The sequence below is a fragment of the Ochotona curzoniae genome, unplaced genomic scaffold (assembly GCF_017591425.1).
Source record: "Ochotona curzoniae isolate NIBS_2020 unplaced genomic scaffold, NIBS_Ocur_1.0 scaffold_4683, whole genome shotgun sequence".
In the NCBI taxonomy this organism is placed as follows: Eukaryota; Metazoa; Chordata; class Mammalia; order Lagomorpha; family Ochotonidae; genus Ochotona; species Ochotona curzoniae.
This window is the reverse complement of record NW_024467121.1, coordinates 31432876-31452567: the sequence shown is the minus strand read 5'-3', so window position 1 is coordinate 31452567 and position 19692 is coordinate 31432876. Positions and strand designations below refer to the sequence as shown.

Genomic DNA, 19692 nt, shown 5'->3' with positions numbered 1-19692 from the left:
CATGGAATAAAAGCAAATAAGTTAAACCAGAAATTGAGTTTACACATTTTTGTATGTTAATTATTCAATTTTGGCAGAGGCTTTTTCTTTAAAATCCGTTACAACCCAATCATCTGAAAAACGACCAAGCTCTAAATTACCTCACTAATCTCAGCAGTGCTGAGAAAACAAGTACATTTGTTCTACTGAACAAATGAAACCACCCAGGACAGCATATTTACATTTCAGTTATGCTACTCCCATACCCCAAATTAAACAGAAAAATGTTTCAGACTCCATAATTCACCTCCACAGGAATCTGAAGCCACAGTGGGGTAGCTGCATCTGAATGAGACTACCCACAATGTCACACTCTGCCTCCCTACAGCCACCTAGAGTAAGCTAACCCCACTGTGATCCTGAACACCTGCAGCCTGTGGGAGAAGAGTCCACGTTCCCAAGGTCTACTTCTAATCAGAAATCCTACAGACTCCAACCAAATGCCTCCAAGAATGCAAAAGCTCCCCCTGCTCTGCTAGATACAGGCTCCTGCCGAAATATGACCGAGTCCAGGAAAAAGCACACAGCTGATGCATAATCCAGCTTTTTCAGGCCCCTCTAACAAAACCCCTACTGTCAAACGTAATCTAATTATTAGCATATGTAAGGGTAAAGGTCCAGACCATGACATCAGCTTCACAGAAAGATCAGCAGATTCAAAAAAGAACAAACTAGCCCATGTGCTCTGTGGAAATTCCAGATAACTGAAAGGATGAAAAGGATAAAACAGCAGGAGAGGGAGGACTCTACATTCTAAATCCTAAAAAATGCACGCACACACGCACACACAACTTTTACACAAAACCACTCTGATAATTTCCATTATAGAAATGCATGCTATGGGGAAGGGGGCGTAGGCATCCCCAGAGTATTAACTAAAAAGCTGCTTCCCTAGCAACCTGGTCCTTGAATAATAATCTGAAGCAATGACACACCAAAGCTAACCTAGGAGACTGTCCACAGTTCAAGGATCAGCTAAAGCTGATGAGAGCCACTGAACAGCAACCATAGAATTCCTTCAAGATAAACTTTACAATTGGGGATAACAGGAGTGTACACAGGCTGGATATCAGTAGCAGGAATGCAGGATTGCCAAGCAGTTTAAAGATGTTTACAGTGTACACCTCTGCCTGATCTAAAAATGCAGGAGAAACAAAGGGACTTCAACTAAGTCTCTATCCTCAGGATTCTGCAGGGAGCCTTTCCAGTGCCTCCAACATCCTTTCCTTCTCTGGCATGCCACACTGCTTATGGTAAAGATAACCAAGGAACTGATTTCATTTACCTGTTTTAAGAATATTAATCATCAAAGCCTCTCTTTAGGGAGGAGATAGGCCCACAAAGAAGTTTAACACATCAGGTGATGAATTCTGCAAATGTGCTTTCACATTAACAAAAAAACAATGGAAAGAGAAAAAAACCCTGCCACTCAACACTTAAGACTTTCTGAGCTTTTGCTTTGTAACACCAGGCATTTTTCCTCCGTTCTAGAAACATAAAATTTAAGAGAAAAAAGAGAGAGAGAGACACTCCAAACTAGTGAACATGACAACAGACAAAAGCCTGCCAAAATAACAGGAGAAAATTTACTCAGGTCAAGTTAATTAAATCACACTTTTTTTTTAAAAGATCATTTCCTTCAAAATTTTGGGATGAGGTACCCACATTTCAATGAATACAGGACAGAGAAAAATCACTTAGGACAAGGCAGACAACACTAGCCTTTAAAAGAGGTTAGAGAGCAATCACCAATGGAGACCACAGTATGCGTAAGCCCTGCACCTGACAGATAAATCTTCATCTGTGCTCTATCAGCAGGGAAGGAGGAACAAAACCTGGTAAGGGTGACTCAGTAAAATATTAAACTTCCCCAGAGGGTGAGAGTGACATGGAATGACAATAGAACATGGAGCTTGCCTATCCCACAGTCCCAGTGGGAACATAGGAAGAAATGGGGAGGTACAATACACACTGAACGCCTCATATGGCCTGGGCCTCATTTAAGGTATTTTCTTCGATGGAAGGTACCAGTGATATAGTTATCAGTATCCCTGATAAATATGAGATACAGGTTATCAGGGTTTAGAGAAGCATTCAATAGAGGAAGCCATGTTCAGCAGGGGTTAAGTGTTACCCCAAGTTAAGGTTCTACAATAATCTCCCATGTTTCCTTCCCTCGTGTTTCCTTTCCTCTCCTAATCCCACAGCCCATCAGGCCCTACCAAGGACTTCTCCTGGTCTTTCCATTTCTGGCCACAGAGCTTCCTCTCTAATCCTTGTGAACTCAAACTCCAGGCACTACGGACTTTCCAATACTCCCTAGGCAACATGTCCTTTCTACCTACTATGTCTCCCATACATTCCCACCACCTCTGAGAAGCCATAGCTCTTCTGTGTTTTGGCAGGTACAACCTAACATTGTTATAATGTACTTAAATGCTTGTCTATCCCACTTAGATGGAGGACCTAGACATTAGAGAGGGGAGTTGGTGCAGTGAAAATGTGAAAAATTGTCAACTAGTGAATTACTGCCATAGGACTTTCACATCACTAGTTGAGAAATAAATACATGTAGAACATTTTCACAAAATGTTTTCATATAAGCCACTGCCTCTTGTCAACAAAGCAGTATTAGTATGGAGAATAGGCCAAAATTAAGCAATTGCCTTATCAGAAACAGAGACAAATTAGATCTGTATTGTTCATACAGAAATCTACCTGCAAAGCCAGATGTCATGAGCTTTTATATCATACTGGGAAATCTCTCCCAGACAGCTTGAAAATAAGGAAAAAAAGATTATCCACTGAGATTTAAACTTTAAAAACCAGGAGCCTTAAGGCTTGTAAAATTTCACTGTCTCCTAATTAATGGTAATTCATAATTGTAAAAAGAGAAAGTTTTGGTCAGGGACATGAAAAGAATTACAGAGCAAATTTTAGCAATCAGAGAAGAGGGATCCTGAGCCACTTCTCAGTGGGAGCCCTAGTCTAAACCAGTAATGTTTAGTTTGTTTCTTTTCCATGTTCTGATGACTTCAGACTTCTGTCTACCTTCAGTGTGACGGTTCTCAGAGGAGGCTTGCCATATTTACTTACACAAATTACTAAGCAGCCATTCTTACTACATACTCAAGTAACTAAAACAGGTTAATATCACTACAGGTCAGAGGGAGGGATCCATTCTCAGTGCCATGGGGTAGGGGAAAAAGCTTTATTTTGTTTTCTTAAATGGCAAATAATAAATAACACCCATAAATGTCTTCCAGAAGAGTTAGCTGGCATTTCTGCTGGCTGATGCATCATCCTTACCCATCCTTCATATTCATTTCTTTTTCATTCTATACTGTGTGGATCAAGGGTTTAGAGGGCAATCACTTCAGGCAACAGTGTTTTCACCAAACAGATAGACAGTTTACTCAATAAAATTCAAACAATGTACTCAACAAGACTCACTATCCTAGTATAAAATCATCCTCTCCCCTCTTGGGGCAGAAACAGTTGGATCCACCAGTACCAAATTAATTCTCCCTTTTCAAGGCAGAGGGTAATTCTTGCAAAATTTAATTTGCAAAAAACAAGCCCAAGGCTACCACACTACAAAATTCTCTTGATGTGTTAATTTCACACTCTAGAGTCCTCATCCCACTGGTGGGTTGGTGATATCAATTATGTAAAATAGAAAAGTTTCTGAATTTGCCCAATCAACCCCAGACTTAAGTCCTATGAGCCCAGCAGGGTGCTACAGCTCAGCTTCCCTCCTGCCAGCCTGCTGGATACCAGAAATTATCCTAGAAATCAGCCAGGCTGAATAAATATTTTCACTAGACAGAACTCAATCACAGGGCACCAATGGCCCATTTGACAAATGGTCCCTTCCCTATCTTCATACAGACGAGAGGCTTCCAAAATGGGCAAATAATAACACAAACTCAATCAGCTCATCAATTCCTAACATGTGAAGTGCTTTGGGCTCCATAGCCAAAAGCACCACTGCTGAGAAGTGCACAGCTACAAAATACAAAATTTGTGCTCAAGACGCCCATTCCTAGTAAGAACTGTTTCAGCCTGTGAAATAAGCCCATTCAATGTCCTCAAGGAAAAGATACCATTTATGGCAACTATGAAATCATGAAGTGCAATGTTAGCATGCTTTAATTAAAGCATACCAAAATATACACACAGCATGCTCACAAATATTTAACACAAGCACATATTTATAGCCCCTATTTGTAGAAAGATGATTAACAAAATTCTGCAAAATTTTATTTTCAAAACTGGGTGCTAGCATTTGGAGTAATTTCATTTCCTTCTATTCAAATATTATAGAAGGAATATGTATTACTTACATAGAGCTGACCTCTATAAATAAAACATGCCTTTGGTTGCAAATATTAAATATACTTCAATGTATCAGCAAATGAAGATTTCTATGCTTTACTCTAGGTACATTTACAGTGAGCTACAGTAGTCCTACTCAAGGACAATCCAATATAGATATGTTAACTAAATCACTCAGGGAAATAAAATTCAGTGAGTCAAGAAAAGCAAAGCCAACATGTCTGGGTCTGAAAACCAACTACTGGTGTCCTCCAATTCATTCTTGGTTTTTGATCTCTGACTGAACTGCTATTCTGTTACGTATGGGACTGTGGGATTTTTCAGGGTTCATGAAGAATTAACTGAGAAGATAAACAGGCCTCCCCAGTCCTTTACTGACAGCAAAGAAACTTGGTCTGTGGGTTTTCTAAGGTCTCCCTGTAATTCCAGAACCATACTTAGGTAGGCACCATCTCATTTTTCCCTACAATCAAGATATCAGGAGGGAATGGCTTAAACATTTTCTACCCAAAACCTACCAAATTCATCCCCCAGCTAATACCATCACAGCACAAAACAATCTAGAATCGGGTTATTAGCATGTGTCTCAACCAAGCAACATCACTTGAAGGAAATTACTGAGTACCTCCTGTTGGTCATACGCCCATCAAGCCTTAACAAAACCCACAGGAACACAAAATGTAATCACTTATCTTGTTTAGGTAATCTGTCATGATTCCTCAGATGTAAGGTCCCCAATGTCTATGAGATCTTTAAGGAAAGGAAGGTGCTGCTTATTGTGATCTGCATTGTGTCTGTGGCCAGAAGGGCAACAGGGAGGGCAGAGGCAAGCATGCAAGTTCAGCCTCCAGGGGGCTCCACAGATGCACTATGCCAGCAGCTAGCCCCAAATGGAAACAGAATCATGAGAGGTGCCACTGCGGAAAAACCAAGTTAAACTTGAATCCTTTAAAAAATGTAAATTTTCCACCAAAAATAGTGAGCTCTAGAATCTAGATTTTTAAGAACAGGAACAAGCAAAAACACAGCATTACCCTGAATTTGAATTTTAACAGATGTAAAGAAGGCTTTAAAAAAAAAAAGCTCTATTTATTTATTAGAAAGAGTTACAGAAAGAGACAGAGGAGATTTTCTACTGGTTCACTTCCCAGAAGGCCAGCACTCAGTCAGGCCAGAGCCAGGACCAGGAGCTTTATTTGGCTCTCCCACATGGGTAGTAAGATTCCAAACAGTTGAGCCATCTTCTATTGCTTTCCCAGGCCATTAGTAAAGAGCAAGATTGGAAGTGGAACAGCTCGACATAAACCAACGCCTACATTGGCATTAACAAGTAGCAGCTTTACCACAACACCACAGTGCCAACCCCAAAAGAAGCAATTTTTAGAGCTTTAATTCATCAAACATTTACTTTTTAAAAAGAGTTATTTATTTGGAGGTCAAGAGTTGCAGAGAGAGTTACAGACATTTACATGCCAGATGCTGACTGGCCCTTGACATATATCTGCTTTATCTAATAAACTTGCTAACAAGCCTATTAGCATGCAAGACTAACCACAGCACCCACTCAACAAAACAGGAGGTCCAAACAGGGGCAAACCGTACAAGTAACTTTCCACCTTCAAGAACCAAAAATGAACCTCATACTTACTGTCTTTCAGTATAGTGCTGGGTGTATGAATACAGATATCATATATTCATCCTATGTCTGTCTTAGCTGCAGCGACACACACACATGCACATTTCCAGAAACAGGAAATGAAAAATACTAACGATTAAAACAGTCCATTGCCCAGGTAATTTGTCCGTCATTTCTGCAATATCTATAGTACAAAACAAAAACAGAGATATTGTCTTCCCTTTTGATGGGCAGATCCTCCTCCAGTATGACCCTGGCTAAGCAATTTAACATTGCTAGACTTTGTCCCAACTACTCAGGCTACTCAGGTTCATACCAATAGCCTATCAGAATGATCTTCATGGAAATCCCACTTTCCAACTCCCTGCTTATATCTGCTGAAACCAAATCCAAGGTGGGAGAGGAGGGTAGGGATACAAGGCAGTATGTAGAGGTGCCTTGGACAGGATTTCAGTAAAGGCATCTGGTAACTCTGGATATGCGGGCTTGGAAGTAATTAAACACTTTCTAGTGCCAGAGGTGAAGCAGAGGCCACAAAACCACCATAGGAAGAACCCAACTATGCCAGCTTCTCAGGAGAGGTCCTAAGAGAGTAGCTGTGACACTTACCAGGATTAGGTGCTCCAATCACCAATAAATCTACATTGCATAGAGATGGGATACTGGAGAAGCATTGTAGAGAAGAAATGAGAAAAATGGCCCACATGTATTGACAAAAACCCAAAGGCTCGCCCTGACTACCTCGATGTGTCCTCACACAGCAGCAAACCTTCCAATAGCTCATTTCAGACACCCAGGAAAGCCATACACTTTAACAGCAGCAGGAAGAAGTTGAACACGTTTATTATTACTCAGGAAGGTCCCCAAAGACAAGTGAAGCGCCTACCCCCTCACTAAGTACTGCTAAAGAAAAATCTTATTTGGCTAACTGCCTGGATGAAAATGACTTTGGGCTATGTACTTCCAGAAGTTAAAGCAGGCTACAGTAATTCTAATACAGTGCCTATGATAGCAATATAATGAATAGAGATGCAATGGAGGAGGAAGAGAATCATAGATAATACCCAATCTATTAGGTGGACACATTAAGTACATCACATTATTTAAAAATGAGAGATCTGTTTTTCCACAGCAGCCACAAGTAACTTAATATTGCTTCGTCCTAAGGGATTTGAGGCATATTCCTGAGAATGAATTAGAAACCAGAGAAACCTGATGGCCAGTTTGAAAACATATGTAGAAAAATAAACATTCAATACTTGTTTCACCTGTTTAATACATTTGATAAACTATTCTAGTCAAAGGGGTCTCCCCTCAGAAGACAGAGACTGGATAATAAGAATACTCTTCATTTGCTTACCAGCCTGACCCTCCCCCAATATCGCTAACTACACATATGTTAGCACATTTCTAAAGCAAAGGGAGAAGATAAAAATTAGCAACCTCATAGCCACCTGCAAAGCTGTGTCTAGAGAAGGGAGCATGGAAGCACAGCTATGCAGACATCTGGCAACACCTGTCAGACTGCCAAACCACTGTATTTTTAAGCTATTCAGATGCTTTCTAAAGAAGAAAAAAAAAAATTCTTCCATGCCTGAATGGTGAGGCGGGTGAGTCTTCTGTAACTCAGCCATCAGACAAAATATAGCAGCCTCAAAAGGTTCAACAGCCTTTTTATAAGCCTATTGTATGGTGTGTTGCCCAAAAATAGTATGGTTCCTCAGGCAGATCATACCCAGCAATAATTGTTACATGCCAACCCATTAAACAACAGAGACAGGAACGGAAAAGAAGGCCAAAATGTTGCCTCCCTCTGAGTGCTCTTAACTGCCTCCCTACCTGGATTCTTCCAATACCTTTACTGTGTGCTGGGCACACAGCAGACCAGGCTTACAACAGGAAACACCCCAACAGTAAGCAGGCAACTGAGGCACACTCACTAGAGCACTCACTGCCACTTGTAGCAGATCTCTTCATCCCCCACTGAAACAGAGATGAAGGTGATGCCTACATCAGAATAATTAGTGAACATGGCTCTTTCCCATTCCCTCACACAGCAGCGGAGCTCTCAGCCTTCACAGCACATCAGAATCACCTGAGAAGCTTACAATAACACAGATGTCAGAATTTAAGTTTGGAAATATTAGGCACTGATATTTATTAAAATTTCTGAAGTTGAGTAGCTAGAACTGGGTACTCCTGCAGAAAACAACAAGATTTGGAGACCAAGTCAACCGTCCCAAAAACCAGATCAGAGAGGGTGAGCAGCAGGCTCTAAGCCTGCAAAGAACCAGTGGAAGCCAGGAACATGACTCTTCCAGCGAACATTGCTAGACAGAGTAATGTTCAATTCATCTTACATAAGAGTATAAAGAGTGAAAAATTAAAAGCTAAATTTCATATTGTAATACTCCTTGAGTTTCAACTTTAATCTGGCATTTGTTGTTTTTATTTTGTTTTGTTTCATTTTCTCAATATATTTATAAAAAGATTTTGTTGTAGAAACAGAACAAGGCCAAGATGGGAGAAATAAAATAGTATCTTACCAACAGAGTTTAGCTGATTTTTTAGAAAAATCCAAACAGCTCCATTCGTTCTAACAAGCAATTCCTTGGTCAATTCTGATGAAAATCTTATGGCAATTTATTACCTGTATTTTGCCAATAGCAATACTGAGTTTAGTCAACTGCCAAAAGTAACACTAACAATCTGACAATCTGGATGATCAAGCATGTAGCTGTCCAACTCAAAAATTAAAGTTCTCTCAGGTTCTTTTCACTAAAGTACTGTGTGTACACCATGTCCAATTGCCAAGCTTTATTTTTTTTTTCCTCCAAATTCCGATTAGCCACATACAGGCTCACAGCAGAGTCTGGCACTGGAAGCTGCTTCCTGAGAGCAAAGTGGCAGTCTCAGAACCTCTGTGTAAGCTGGACAGGGGCCTGGAGCATCTCTGAGCTTCCAGGAGCCTGTATCCACATGTGCTGCATGGCAGAGGGCAGAACACCTGCAGAGTGTTTAGGGGACATGGACAGAGAGCACTCAGCACATTCTAGACATGACGCGCACCATGCTGAGTATAAAGAGCAGCCACCATTGTTAGTGGCAAATCTAGTGTTCTGTATTACACTCAGCTTGCTGCACACATGGATTCCCTATTCTTCTTCTTTGAATAAAGAACCTTTCACAATGGATGTCCGCCTAGTCTTTAGTTTCCTTCCACCACAGTTTGAAGGGTATCGAATGATTCATGAGGTTACAATTTTGTACATCACAGAAATGTAGGAGGTAAAGGGAGTGTGTGAATTTGGAATGACTGTGGAAGCACGCTGGTCCTCCCATCTCTCCAAGACATGAGGCCTAATTACCACAAAAGTGCCTTCCCAAAGAAAAGCTGTTATTTTGCTAAAGAATCAAAACCTTATTTCTATTGTTCTTCACTGAATGACTCTTTATGAAACCTTACACTGATATTTCCTCCTAAAAGAGACACTAAAAAAAAAAAATAAAATAAAGGAGAGAAAACAAACAAACCATGCTGAGATTTAACTTACAAAATTACAATGCATTCAGTGAGAAAGCTGAGCTTCAACCTTCAAAATTACAATGTTTTGTAACAAAGCTACACCCGAGTAGCACTGGCAGCTTTTCACTAAGGGCGTACACAGAATTGTGTCTACACAATACCACAGTATGTTTTCCAATTAACAACATGGTAGATTTATGTAAAGTTTGGCATTGCATTTTAGGCATCTGTCATGTGAATCCCTCACATGCTGACATTTGCATTAGTCCCAGGTGCCTGCCTCTCAGAGGTCATGCAAAATTATCATTGCCATACTAAGTCAGAAGCTACTTTATCCATACAGGAAAGAATCCAACATTTTAACACTCAGAGGCCGTGGGGCCAGCATTGGGGCACAGCAAGCTGGGCTGCCTCCTGTGACACTGGCATCCCATGTGTATGCCCAAGTCAAGTCTCAAGCACTCCTCTTCCAATCCAGCTCCCTGCTGATGTATCTAGGAAAGCAAGCAGAGGATAGTCCAAGTGGTTGGGCCCTGGGCTCCTGGCTCCTGGCTTCTGACTTCAACCTGGCCCAGCGCCAGTCACTGCTGTGATTTAGGGAGTGAAACAGCAAATGGGAATTATCTCTGTCTCTCCCTCTTAACTCTTTTAAATGAATAAAATAAATATTTTAAAAAATTGATATTTCAATTGAGTCTTCAAACCTTGACTGAATCAAAGGTTCATTTCAGTATGAGAAACAAAATAATTAGTTCATATTATTTTAGTGCATATTCACAAACTTTTATGAGAATTGTATTGGCTCATTGGCTCTATACAATATCATTTTGCTTACCTTTCTGAGTGACCAACATATGGAAATTGGATGATACAAACAAAATAGAACAAATTCTTCCTTTTGACTCATTTCATAAATGGGTGCAGAAAGGAAGTTCATAGGCTGACACATCTGCAATACGTGTCTAAATGGATGACTTGGCCTTCCGTGCCTGAGTGTGATGTCCAGTCTTGCGCTGTCAGTGATCAGCTATGTGACTTTGAGCAAACCACTAATTCTCCCTGAAAGAAGAATGATGATACCTACTTCAAAGCACTATGGGGAGATGACATGAGATAAAGTCCTAGACTATTAACAACGCCACAGTGTGCAGATAAGAGTTACCATGAGAACATTAGAAAATAGCCTACAAAAGCACTGAAAATGAGAACAAGTGTCAGATGCCTTCAATTATGAAGGGTCTCTCTTACATGAGCAAGTTGATGAGAATTGCATTTTGAGGAAACTTAAATGCAATGCAATGAAGACAAAGCTTGTCATTCAGTCAATTAGCTATACTCCTATACTAAGTAAAGAACTGGGGCACGAGCATGGTCTACATTGTGGCACAGGGGGTTAAAGCAGCATCCCTCATCAAGTGCCAGTACAAGTCCCAACTACGGTTTCTTCAGCTCTTTTTGAAACATTTATTTACTAGAAGAACAGATTTACAGAGAAAAAAAAGACAGAAATATCCTAGTATTCCTTGAGACCAGAAATTGAACCTTCTCTCAGAGCTACTGGTAGATTCCCCACTAGATAACAAACTCTCAAATGGAAGGGCTGCCTTCTAATAAACTTGTTTCCCCTGGCACTTTACTGAATGCTCTGTAGACAGGATTTACTCTAAACACTTACTAAACTAAGTCACCCTCAAGCATTCATGGCATAGGAAAGATCACAGTCACTCTCCCATCTCCCAATTTTAAGATCCACTAGCATTTGTAAACATAGCTGAGAGATGAAACATCTCCAAACCTAATTTAGAGAATGTCTGTGATCACACATCCCAAGATTCTGCAAGCACTTGCACAAACAAGAAACAAACATTTTGGAGAGATCAGAAATTGTCTAAAGGCTTCACAAAGGGCATACTCTCCCCAACAGTTCAACACCTGAACTGAACATTATTAAGTATCAGCACAGTTTAGCTTCCTTTAAGCAGCAATCTATGCCAGAGGCAGCACATGGCTGCTCTAAGTAGGCCAATGACATCCATCTTCTCATGCTCCAACTCCACTTCCAGCCCCACAGAGAGATCCAATAACTCGGATCTTTCTTTGGAGACTTGAACATAACAGTGGGAAACTCAGCAGTCTGAGAATACTTTAAGACAAAAAACAGTCTGAAAGTTTGAAATTCCGCCAGAGATCTCATATTCCACTGGTTCTACAAGAAAGAGAACGGGAGGTACAAAAGCAGCCTAGCACCAGCTTGTCATTACTTGTTCTGATTCCTAAAAGGTGACCGTGGCTGGTGAAAGCTGAAAGCGGAGCAGAGAAATGAGATATTCCAGGCGTCACAAGAGTACGTTCCTGAGAACAAAACACACAAGGAATTAAACATTCTTCATACAAACCTGAGAGCTGAAATATAATTTTTCTGTAACACTGTTCATTTCCGTAAGGACAGAATTTGGCACTCAGCCAAAATACTTTGTGTCATCATCTACAATAATAACTTTGTTTCTTCCACAAAACAAGCCTCTAATCCTCTGGTAAACAAATTGCTAAGCCTTGGTGCTGGTTAAGTAAATAAATCCTAACCACAAGAGAATAAGAACATCCAATGGTGCAACCATCCTCACAAGATTATATAACAACTCAGTAATTAAACTATTTGATCATCACCTTAGTTCTCATACTATTATAAAATTGGTTATATTACATAACCAATTCCTCATAGACAAACATCTGGAGAGTAAAGCTCATTCCAAAAGAAAAAATAAAAGAAACTTAACTCTGTATTTTTTAACATCAGCTCAGATTTGTGACAGTATATAAACATGTTCACCAACAATGTCATTCCAACAAATTTCTCTTAATGCTTGTGTATGTCTATGTACAGATATTTTGTTCATAATAATCAAATCATCTAAATGTCCTTCAACAAAGTATTGAAACAAGGTATAGTATTCCACACAGTAAGAATTAACTCAACACAAAAAGATATGTAGCACTGGCTTGCTTGGGGGCGGGGGGCCTAATGTGCCTCCGGGACCACCCCAACCTAGAAGGTTTTTTTTTCTTTTTAACACACTTGGGTGCCTGTAGCCGGGCAGCCCAGGCACCAAAGGTGCTGGGCGAATCCCTTCAGGCCACCCAGGGGAGCACCCTCATGGTTAAAGGGTCTGGATTTACAGGAGCATGATGGGATTGCACAGGTGGCAGGGGGAGATAACCTGTGGTTTTTATGCCTGGGTTAGGAATTACAGCTAAGGGACTTCCACTGATAAGTCCACGACATACGTATGTATGTAGGGGACTGACACCCAAGTGGTTTGGAGGGGAGAACAAGAGAGAAGTGGGTCTGATAGCAGAATCTGTGGGGGCAATGTGGGCTCACTCCTGTGGAACTGCAAGCTCAGCTGGCTTGCCCAAGAACTGTGGATGGGCTCAGGCCTTGCTGGGGAGACAAAGGGGTCCCCCAGCTGCGTTGGGTTTCCCACTGGTGAGGAGGAGAGTAGGACTGGGGGCAGCTGGCTTGGCTGGACATGGCTACAGACTTCACCAGCATGGGTATGCACTGGGACAGTGGAGCGACAGATTGGGCTTGACTCCAGCACCTTCTGGTACGTGTGAGAGTCAGTTTGGGTATAGAACAGGCCAGACTAGGTCTTGACTCCTGCTGAACTACATCAAAGCTGTGTCTCGGCGCGGACCAGGTAGCACTGGGCTACAACAACCAACAACATAGACCAGAATTGTGTGGCCAGGTGAGCAAGGCCACTGTTCTTGTCAGGACAGGAAGTCGACAAAGTCATCTTGGGCCAACAACCCACTAGTGTGCTCTACAACTGCCACTGGGAGGAAACTCAGTAGAGGAGCTTGGGAAACTTCTTCACTGGGACGCAGACCCTACAGGTGAGCACAAGAAGCAAGGCAAGGAGCAATCCATACCATGCCAGGTTACAGTACCCACTGGCATAATGTGGGTCAGGTCTGGGAACAGACCAGTCTGGGCTAGCACATAACACTCACTGGCAGATCTGAAAACCAGGTCAGGGGGCAGGAGGAGCCAGATTGGGCCACAACACCAACCAGTTCACATTAGGACCTGGACAGCAAACAGACTGGGCTAGGATAGGATGCAGCACCCACCAACAGGAGCTAGAACAGGGGGCAGACTAGAATAGGCCAGGCTGTGCAATAAGACTGCAGACACTGAGGTGAGGCCAGTCATGCCAGCCTGGGCCCAGTGGGCGCCAGGTATTTGAGTCCCAGGAATGGAGGATATGACAGGGCTCGGGCAGCTTGGTTCAGGTACTGGGCCCCACCTGTGTGGTGGGGGATGGGTTCCTGAGCCTCGGGGATGAGGGAACTGGCGGGTGTGGGATGCCTGGCCCAGAAGGTTTTAAAAAGGTCTGTTAATCATGTTTGACTTTCAAGAATCAGACCACAGAGCAAGATCTATGACCTATTTTACATATTATATGTAGTCTGAAGTAACTATACTTACAACTTTATGAACTGTAGAATAAAATTTTTAACAAAATCGAAGTACAACTAAAAACATATCAGGCACACATATCAGAAATGTTTCCAACATAATGTGTTCTCTAATATCCTTATAGCTTTACTCTCTGAAATTGTATATAAAGAAATTAAGCTGGAGATTTAAATTCTCTAACTGCACCTCTGTACATGGCCAACCAGGGAAAATCCACAAAGTCTTAAGTTCAGGGAGCAGCTATTTCCCAACAGTATTCAAAAGCACAGTACAAGCCTGATGGTCATGAGTCGCAAGCAAGGAATGCCACGTTTCCCTCCGGCCAGGAACCTTCAGAGGGGACCAAGAACCAGGGAGGGGCCAGAACATGCATGAAGTGAAGAGTCTCTCCTTTAAAACAAACCTGGGTACCATTTCCTGTTTCCTGCACTGAAAATAATTACCTCTCTATTGTCACTTCTGCTCACTAATACTGATTGGTATTGAATCAGATTCCACTGCTTTCATTAGCACTTCCGCCAAGCCTTGATTTGCAGTAAGAGTGAACAGGGTCTTTTCTAGCAGCATCATTCTCTAATACAATGTCCTCAATTCCTATGCTTCTTTCTCAACCTCATTCACTATTTCGGCATTCAACAGATCTAAGTGGGCATGGAGAGTGCTGAGACAACTGAACAGTGATCTGCGGTATGACCCAGCTATCCCATTCCTGGGAATATATCCAAAGGAAGTAAAATCTGTATATGAGAAGGTAACATGCATCCTGATATTTATAGCAGTACAACCACAATAGCAAAAACATGGAAACAACCCAGAGGACTTTCAAAAGAGGAATGGATAAAGAAACTGGTACATCTGCTCCATGGATTACTACTCAGCCATTAAAACAATGAAATTCTACCAGTTGCAACAAAATGGTCCAAGCTAGAGACCATTGTGCTCAGTGAAACAGCCAATCACAAAGGACAAATATCCAGTGTTCTGTCTGATATGAGGCAACCTGCATGCAAAACACAAGACAAACACTTTTTACAAGTAAACATTTATATACGTATATTCTCCTAGAGAAACTGTATAATGCAGACTGGCATACCAGAAAGTGAAGATACATGGCAGCATGCATCTCTACTCCAAATAAAAGGAGGACTCCCAATGAAACTGTTGACACCAGGATACCAGATTTTCTACCACTGCCTATACCTGCAATGCCATAGTACACTTGGATGGTAAAATGTTGGACTTGTAACTGTCGTCAAAAAACTGAGCTGTTACCTCAGTGAAAATCTCTCTTAGGAAAGACACACTGGAATACTTAAGAGTAGTTAGGTAACCATGTACATAACTCAAAGAAAACTCGTGTGTGGAAACACAGACGTGTTCACACTTATACTGATAGAGGATGAAAGACAATATGGGAATCCATGTCTGACAATTCAAGACCAAAGATCAAACGTGGGTGGCTACTTCTGTTAGAACTACTTCATGGAATGTTATATCCTGCTGCTACAGAAAAACAAACAAACAAACAAAAACAAAACAAAAAAACCCACTACTTACAGTCAGGGGGCAGTACTGCCTTTATCCCCTAGCAAGAGAAGGGTAGAAGGGGCAGGGTCCCCTGAGCCAAAGGCAGAGCCAGGTGGAACCTGCCCCCACAGAGGTCCTCTATCACCTCTCCCTCATAGCAACTCCTCTCAACACATCCAGGACAGGAACACACCCAGCAGGTCACACTCCTCCCAGCACATCAGCCTTCAGGGCAGTCCTATTCCCACCACCTAAATCAAGGAGCAGTCAATGGAGACATGTCCTAACGCATTACAGAAGACATATCCCTTTAAACTCATTGAAGAATGCACACAGGAACTTGTTAAAGATTCCCTTAGAAGTCCCTAATTTGAGCAATTCTAAAGTTCAAATGGGCTTTCCTGAAATGTTTACCATGTTTCCCGTGAAGGGTGACATAATCAAAACATTCAACACGTCCATCAATGGCAACCCAAACAAATGTTTTATTTATTGGTTAAATAGTATCTGAGATTCAGCAAAAACAAAAGTAAAACTCTACCCTTCTGATTTGCTTTCCCAAATGCCCACAAGAGGTGAAGCCAGGGCAAGTTGGGGGCTGGGGCCTCAGCCCAGGTCTCCCACCTGCATGGCAGGAACCCAACGTATGCCAACACTGCTGCCTCTCAGGGTCTACACTGGCACTGATCCAGAAGCAGGTACCAAAGCCAAAGCCAAGAACTCCTGATGTGGGGTGCAAACAGGCAGTTCTGACTACTCAGCTAAATGCCTGCTCCCCAAACCATCTATGGGATAGAAAAGTCCAATTTAAAAATTAAAACCAGTATTTGCAGTGAGGATGATTATGCTGCTGTCTCACTAGCAGACTTACCTGAGGGGAAGAAGAGCAGGCTCCTACTCACACAGCCCGAAGAAAAAAACCTGTTAAAAAACAAAGAGAGAAATCTGATTCAGACTTTCAGAAAAATTCTTGATTAACTTTCGAAATGTGGCCTGAGGACCTCCAGCCATCCTCAAACCATTCCATGAGTTCATGAGGTCCAAGCCATTTCCATAAAAGGTATCAAGATATTATCAGCCTTTCCCACTCCCCTTCCCTCATCAGTGCATACTGGAGTTTGCAGTGACATTCACACAACAGCACACAAGAGTGAGGGTAGAAACAGATCTAAGAATCCTGCTGCCTGCTCCACTCAGACTACAAAGAAATTTGCAGCAGTGTTAAAACAAGGCTGTTCTGTTAATTAATTCCTCAACTTTGGAAAATAATTATTTCTGCAACATGATATTTATTATAAAATGCAAAGAGCTTACTGTCATAAATATTTACGAATGTTTCAGTTTCAATCATAATATGATAAATATCAATAAAGATAAGCTACATAATCAAAAGCTCCCTCAATCTTTTATCATGTTTTTAATTTTAAAATGTTATATATTTACAGGGTACAATGTGATTTCATAATACACACATGTAACATGCAATGTTCACATTCAGGTGTGATGATCACATCCAGCTAATTAGCACATCTCAAATCTATAAACTACACTGGGAACATTCAAAATCATCCCCCCTATTACCTAACTTAAATATATATTTAACAGTATCAACCAGCTCCTTGACTATGTTACAGACTTGTTTTTTCAAGATGCATTTATTTTTACTGAAGGGCAGATTTATAGAGAGAAGGAGAGACAGAGACAAACACCTTCCATTCGCTGGTTTACTCCCCAAGTGGTTGCTACAACCAGAGCTGAGCCAATCCAAAGCCAGGAGCCAGAAACTTCTTCCAGGTCTCCCATACAAGTGCAGGGTCCCAAAGTCCTGGACCATACTCTACTGTTTTCCCAGGCCACAAGCAGGGAGCTGGATGGGAAGTAGAGCAGCTGAGACATGAACTGGCACCCATATAGGATCCTGGTGAATGCAAGAAGAGGATTTAGCCACCTTCCTATCTTCAAACACTTTTTAAGACTGCCAAGGGACCCTAATACCAACAAGTCTGAGGCCTGATGCTCAAGTGTCTATTTTGGTGCAAAACTTTATGAAGCCACATTTGCTTTTTAATGAGAACAGCAGTGATCAATACCAGCTATGTACTACACATGCCACTGAGTATAAAAGGGCCCTTCAGAAAGGTCAAAGAAGGGGGAAACTAAAGCTGTTTATTCTGGTGAATAAAAGTTTTGAACTCCATGCATAGTTTTCCTTATGTTATACATTTTCCATGAACTTCTCAAAGAACTACCTCCCCATAAGAACGGATTTCTTTAAAAAGTACATTCCAAGAAACTTACATTTGAATTCCAATTTCCTATGAACTTTTATGAAATGCCCTCATATACCTCATATATGCAATTCCCAAAGTCAATCTTATTTTTTAAAAAAAGTCTTTTTTCCACCTCCCTGGATAAAAGAAAATCTATACTAAAGAAATCAGTTCTTGTTCAATGTGAATCAACAACAAACTTCAGGATGTGAATTTAACTAAGTTTGGTTCCTAAGATCATGATCTTTTCAATATGGCTTTGTGAAAATGGTAATTACAAAAACTAATAACTTGATACCTCAAAGCACAACAGCTTGGAGTACAGTCACACAAAACTGGATGAACATGGATTTATGAAGACAGTATGGCCCTAAATGCTGGTGGAATCCCCTATTCCGTTTCCCACAACAGACAGACTGCAGTAAGAGGCAGAGCCAGTTTTCACCTGTGGCTCCTATATGGTATTAACAGTGCCACGTTCACGTTGAAAGATGATTGTCACAGGATCACCACCAAAAAGCCTATACTTGGTCTTCAAAACCCACACTAGTCAACCAGTCTCAATTTTTATGAAGCTGATACAAAGCTACTAGTAACTCCTCAACTGCCACTGAACTTAAAGATTATGGGCAGGGGTATGGGCAGAGAAAAAAATTCTCAGCTTTTGCAGCCAATATTGCGAACTCTGAGCTTAAAGATTTAAAGTATAAGCATAGTGGATTCCTCCAGCAAACAAATAAATACAATGGAAAAAAAAAGAAGTTAAACAGAGCATTATCATATAACCCAGCAATTCCACTTCTTGATATACCAAAAGAACTTAGAGCAGAGTTTTAAAATATTTGTATGCCTATGTTCACAACAGTACTAATCACAAGAGCCAAAATACAGAAATAACCCAAGTGTCTATTGACAGACAAGTGCACAAGCAAAAATGTGATACATACATACTGTGGAATATACATTTAACCTTAAAAATAGATTGAAACTCTGATATATGGTATAAAATGTGTACGTTTGCAATATATGACTGGAATAAACTGAATCAGAAAATAAATATATTTTAGAATTGTATTTATATATCTTAATTGAAAAGCAAAACAGGGACACAGAGAAAGAGAGAGAAAGGGAGGGAGGAAGACAAAGAGAGAAAGAGATGGAGGAGAGAGGAGGAGAAAGGAGGAGAGAGGAGGAGAGAGAGAAATGCCCCCATCTGCTGCTTCATTCCCCAAATGCAAAAAAGCAGGACACAACAGGCTGAAACCAGAAGACAGAACTCTACCTTGGTATCCCACATGGGGAGCAGGGAACCAATTACTAAAGTCATAAATAGTTCCCTTTTAAGGACCAGTAGCAGAGCCAGGACTGAAATCCAGGAAGTCCAATTTGGGATGTGGGCATCCCAACACTGTAAGATTCTGATTGTATAAAGGTCCTAGGGCAACTTCATAGAAGCAGAAACTCTAACTGTAGTTACCAGAGTGGGGCATGGACAATAGGCACAGAGTTTCAGTTTTCAGATGAAAAGAATCCTAGAGAGAGATGGTGATGATGGTCACCCAACAATGTGACTGTACTCAAGGCCACCAACCTATTTGACCATAGTATAAATAAAAACCCACCCACCAAAGTATCGAAAGGTTTTCCAACACTGATTAGGAGAGAATATATTACTGGACATCTTATGTCACAATTTCAATCTTCATTAGTTGATTAAGTCTATGTAAGCACTAAGCCACCTATCTACCTGGCAGATGTTCAACAGTCATCGCCTGGTTTTCAACTATAGTGCTAGCAACAGAGGGCTTAAGTAGGCATGCAGCAGTCTGCTGTGGAGGATGAACAGGGAACTGGACATAACTAAGATGAT

At 41.2% G+C, this 19692-nt stretch overlaps 1 protein-coding gene across 1 annotated transcript in view; it reads right to left on the bottom strand.

Annotated features, from left to right (window-relative positions):
- Positions 1 to 16475, bottom strand: part of SIPA1L2 (signal induced proliferation associated 1 like 2) — a 149752-nt gene extending 133277 nt beyond the window's left edge. The window contains exon 1 of the mRNA XM_040967996.1: positions 16424 to 16475. The gene's annotated coding sequence lies outside the window, so the exon portion shown is untranslated. The remainder of the gene's footprint in view (positions 1 to 16423) is intronic.
- Between the last annotated feature and the right edge of the window lie 3217 nt (positions 16476 to 19692).